The 5,699-nt window shown below is 35.6% G+C and overlaps 1 long non-coding RNA gene across 1 annotated transcript in view; it reads left to right on the top strand.

Moving 5' to 3' along the window:
* The first annotated feature begins 3,895 nt into the window (after positions 1-3,895).
* Positions 3,896-5,699, top strand: part of LOC110299585 — an 11,175-nt gene continuing 9,371 nt past the window's right edge. Inside the window, exon 1 of the long non-coding RNA XR_002378482.1 lies at positions 3,896-4,025. This is a non-coding gene — a long non-coding RNA (uncharacterized LOC110299585). The remainder of the gene's footprint in view (positions 4,026-5,699) is intronic.

The following is a 5,699-nucleotide window of genomic DNA, read 5'->3' as shown; positions in this document are numbered from 1 at the left end:
ATCTATAGATTGCCTAAGGTAGAATGGCCATTTTTATTCTGTTCATTCAGCCAAACCATGAGCATGGGAGTTATCTCCATTTTCTGAGATCTTCAATTCCTTTCTTAAGAAACCTGAAGTTATTGTCATATAGGTCTTTCACTTGTTTGGTTAGAATCACCCCAATATATTTTATAATATTCATGGGTATTGTGAAGGGAGTTGTTTCCCTAATTTCTTTCTCATCCTGCTTATCCTTGGTATAAAGGAAGGCTACTGATTTATTTGACTTAATTTTATATCCGAACACTTTGCTGAAGTTGTTTATATGGTGGAGAAGTTTTCTAGTAGACTTTTGGGGGTTGCTTATATATACTATCGTATCATCTGCTAATAGTGATACCTTTATTTCTTCTTTACCATTATGTATCCCCTTGATCTATTTTTTGTCTTATTTTTCTAGCTAACACTTCAAGTACTATATTGAATAGATATAGGGAGAGTGGACATCCTTGTCTTGTCCCCAATTTCCGTGGGATTGCTTCAAGTATGTCTCCATTTAATTTGATATTGGCTGTTGGTTTGCAGTAAATTGCTTTTATTTTGTTTGGATATGTATGTGGTTCGTTTACACAATGGGATACTACTCAGCTATTAAGAATGAGCACAACATGAGTTTTGCAGGCAAAGGAATAAAACTAGAGATATATCATCCTCTATATCAGATCCAAAGAGAATATCATACCCAAAAGGGCATGTATGATATGTACTCACTAATAAGTGTGTGTGTGGGGGGGGTGTACAGAATACCCAAGATACAGTCCACAGAACTCAAAACATTCAACAAGCTGAAGTGCCCAAGAGAGGATGCTTCAGTCCCACTTGGGAGAGAGAAGAAAGCAATCACAAGTGGGGAGAGATGGAGGGAACTGGGAGGGAAAGTGGATGGGGAGCAGGGGATTGGGGGACAGGGGAACCTGATCTGCTATTAAATGAGGGAAAAGAACTGGAGCCTTGAGGACCAGCAGAAAGAATGGAAACAGGCAACCTCAGGAAATAGGAGGTTGTGGGGAACCTCCATAATGCACCAGAGACCTGGGAGGTAAGAGACTCTCAGGAATCAAAGGGAGGGACCTTAGTTGAAATGCCAGACAGTAGGGAGAGGGAACTTACATATTACCTTTAACTCACATAGCCCACTTTGTAATCTACATAAATGAGGTGGTGATATACACACTTGCCGTTAAATCTTAACTTGTCACTTAGTCTACATAATAAGTAATTTTTACCTGTATAATATTATAAATCTCTCTCTCTCTCTCTCTCTCTCTCTCTCTCTCTCTCTCTCTCTCTCTCTCTCTCTCTCTCTCTCTNTGTGTGTGTGTGTGTGTGTGTGTGTGTGTGTGTGTGTAGTTCCAAGTGGATTTCCTGGTGCTATATTTCTTAGTTCTTTATTCATTCCTTCTTTTTAGCACAGGATGAACAATTGTTTATGTGAGGGTTTTCTACATTTTTTTTAACATAGAACAATTGATAGCATTTATAGAGGAAGAATTCAATTATATTACACCTCTGGATCTTATTTCTAGACTTAGAATCTTAGTAAGGGTAATTCTCAGTAGGGTTAAAATCTCCATTAAATGTAAATATAAGTACTTCATATTAAAATGTGTTTTTCTAATTATTCATGGAAAGAAGATTAAGTGTGATGAAGAAACAATTCCTTGTAAGACATATCTCAATGCATAAATCTTTGCTGCTTTATGAAATGGGCAATTTTCTTTCCATTTAGCAATAAACTTACAATTCTATAAAATGATTTTGAATATGGGCTTTTGACTATTATTTTAAATAGTTACTGAGTTAAATTCTCTCTCTTCAAGCATTTTAGAAGCAGTGATTTCTTTTCACATATAATACATAAAGCATTTCAATTATCTTTTGTAGAAAATTATTTCACGAAGGTGGATGGATGGGGTGGGTAAGATAACTCAGTAGGTGAAGGTGCTTGCCTCTAAGCCTGAAGAGCTTAGCTCAAGAACCCATACAATACAAGAATTCCAGTTCCCACAGGTTATTCTCTGGTCTCTAACTTGGGATCAGGCACATACCCCTACATACACATTTACCCTAAAATCTTAACCTGGCATTATTCAGTAATGCACAGTATTTTTAAAAGGTTGGAAACTAAGCATCAGAAGGTGCTCATCAGCTGCTAACAATCCTGACTGAAAGCATGTTCAGGATGGACACACAATGTCAAAATCAACTAAAACTGAAATTTAAGAGGAGTCAGGATAGAAAATGAAAGAATATATACAAAGAAGTCTAAAACAGGTATATGTTTGCATTTTCTTTAAGTCACCAAACTAAGTACCAGCAAAAGTTAACGGAAATGTCCTCAGTGGTCATTTGTACCTTTCACTTCTACAGCCCCTTCATCTTTTTTGGTTTAGTATCTGAAAATGGCATTGACATAGCTTATAAATTTCAATGATATGGACCATCTGTTCCACATGTTAAAATAGAAGTGATGATTTACTGCTGTGACTTTTACATATGGAGAAAAACACAGTTAAGATTTGCATCAGAGAGCAAAACCAAATTAATTATACACAGAAAAGAAAAAAGATAAAGAAAAAAACCACAATCTTTCCTCCAAAGTAATAAAGAAGTGTATCTTAACTGAGAGTAATTCAAGTCAAACTTAAGTCAGAATGATGAGGGGCTATAATAGTAAAATTAATTTTTGAAGTAAAAGTTCAAATGAGCTGCTTTAAAAATAATGTATTTTTCCATCTGTGTCTAAATCTTCTGTTAAATTTGCATAGGAATAAGCACATAGAAATCTTATTTAGAGCTAGGTTGTCTTAGCTCATGTCAGTAACCCTAGCACTTGCATAAAATCAAAAGCAGTCTGAACTACAAAGTTAGACTCTGTTTCAAAATGATGTCCTATTTGAAAAGTACCAAATAATCTGGAAAGACAGAAGACTATTAAGAATCTCATAGGAATTATCCTTTCCAAGGCCATATGGTAACTACTCCACTCCCCAGCTAGTGTCACTAACTCAGGAGGTTCTTGAAATTGCAGGAGGTAAGGCCTATCCAAATGACATAGGTCACTAGGAATGTATCCTGGAGGGGTATATCTTCTCCTGTCTCCATTATTTTTTCTCTTTTTATGTCCAGTATAGAACTAGTAATCTCTGCCACACACTCCTGATATCATGGTGTTCAGCCTAAACAAATGCCCAAAAATCAATGTACTATCTATGCTCTAGGCATAGAAACATCTGAGACCATGAGCCAAATTATATGTTCCTCCGTCTGGTTATTTATCTTGGTGTTTAGTACCAACAATAAATCTGACATGATGTGGTTATTTCATTTTAACATGGGAGGGGAAATAAAAGAAAGAGGAGACGGGAAAGTATGGAAGGAGAAGCAAAGGGAGAGGAAAGGGATGGGGGAGCAAGAGGGGGAGAGAAAGAAACAGGGAGGAGACAGACAGACAGAGGGAGAGAGAGAGAGAGAGAGAGAGAGAGAACATTTAATTCATTTAAAGATGGCTTTCTCTGAACAGCTAATCATGGCTTGGTTTTATTTAACTTATAGATGTTTTTTCTTTCATTCAGGTTTCTGGAACACCTGCGAAGTTCTAATAAGACCAACTCATGAGATATATAAATGCTTGGAACCATGTAGATTTTGGATGTCAATGAGCTAGATAAAGTAAACACGCTATTTTTCTTCTGCTCTTTGCACGCTACCATGAACACAAAAGTGAATGGTTGGTCTGGTGCTGACATCATAATTGCAGCCTCTGTAGTCTATGAACCATCGCGTGTGAGGCAGGCCAATCATCCCAGACTCTCAAAGTGTTGGCTCTTCCTTCTGAACAAGATGATGAAAGTGGGAATGTCAGTAGGCTATCTGCTTTGTGATTGGTTTACCAGATGGATGCAAACCTCAAGTCTTGGTTGTTGTTCCTATGGAAAAGGACTGCTTCAGCAAAAGGATTAAATTCATACTAGTTCTTGAAGGTCAGTATTTTCAAGGCTTTGGATTGTTTGTTAGTTTTAACCTAAATCTCAAATACTAACCCTTACTTTACAATGTTTTGGATCTGGACTAAATCCATAGGCTAATGTACAGATCTGAAGTGTAAAGGGTTGTGCAATATACAGTGAACCTTTGTAAATCTTTGTTGAATATGAATGTTTGGCACCCATAATAACTATGTTCACTATACACTGAAGCCAGTATAGAGGCTTACATCTTATTAATGTAGATTAGCAGTTTTTAAAGACAAAGAGCCTTTAGTTCTTTCAGATATAAAAGCAAAGAAAGATGGCTTTAAGGGGAATATTAACTTAAGTGTTGTTCCTGTTACTGTTGATATTAAGTGTTTAGAACAGTTTAATTACAGCTACGATTCAAAACTGAGAACTTAAGTTACCATTTTGTCAGATGTCAGAATCAATGTCACCTGTCTTTATGAGAAGTGCCAGTTAAGACTGATGTCACTATATATATCTACCATTTTGCTGAGACATAGACACACCACCCATGACTCCCAGACTCATTGTTTCTCTGATTATCATGAACTCGGTATGACATTTTCTAAGTCCATTTATTAACCTGCACAGTTGATGATTCCATCATTCAGTAGGATTCCATAGTGTATGTATGTATATGCATGTTGGTCAGTGGTAGGACATTTAGGTTGTTTTCATTTCCTGGCTATTTTGAATAGAGTAGCAAAGGACATGGCTGAGAAAACACCTGTGGAGGAGGATGTCACGTCCTTTTATGCATATGCCAAGAACTTCTGTAGCTGTGACATTTGGGAGATATATTTTAAGCTTTTTGAGAACTCTCCATACTGATTTCCATAGTAGCTTCACCACTTGACAATTCTACCAATAGTGGATGAAAGTTTTCTATTCCCCATGACCTCATCTGCATTTGTTTTTGTTTTATTCATTTTTACTATTCTGAATTTTACTATGAAATCTCAAAGTTGTTTTTATTTGCATGTCTATAATTGCTGAAGACAATAAACCATTTTTAAAAATTGTTTTTGTTTTTGTTTTGAGATTCCCCATTCAAGTCCTGGGTCCATTTATTGAATGGGTCATTAATTTTTGACTCTTTGTTGTTGTCGTTGTCGTTGTTGTTGTTGTTATTGTTTGAGTTCTTTATACTGAACATTAATCATCTGTCAGTTGTATTCTGCTTCATTATTTATGAGAGAAATTTAAAATTTCAGTGAATTCTTATTCTTCACTCACCAGAATGCCTAAAATGAACAAGATTGTTAATGCTAACCCTACTAAGGAATTTCCAATATAAGCTTTAAAATATTCCTGGCAGAAGTGCACTTGGTATGAACATCTTGAAAAACTGTGGAAACATATGAAAAAGATAGTATACTGCATATGTTATAACTTGTCAGTCCTATTCCTTGATACATACACAAAAAGTCAACATTTTGAGTCCAACAAAAAGCATCTTCAAAAATATTTATAACATTCTTATTCATAACAGCAAACTATAGTTTGTGTTATGTAATCATTTGTTTTTAATTTGGTTGAAGCTTCTCTAGAAATAGTGGTTATAAACCATGATTGCTATACTGTAGAAAAGATTGATAAGCCATGATATATATATATATATATATATATATATATATATATATATGGTATGGTGTGGGG

Source organism: Mus caroli, chromosome 8 (genome assembly GCF_900094665.2).
Source record: "Mus caroli chromosome 8, CAROLI_EIJ_v1.1, whole genome shotgun sequence".
NCBI classification, from domain to species: domain Eukaryota; kingdom Metazoa; phylum Chordata; class Mammalia; order Rodentia; family Muridae; genus Mus; species Mus caroli.
Note: the sequence above shows the minus strand (reverse complement) of the source record. Positions and strands in the feature narration are given on the sequence as shown.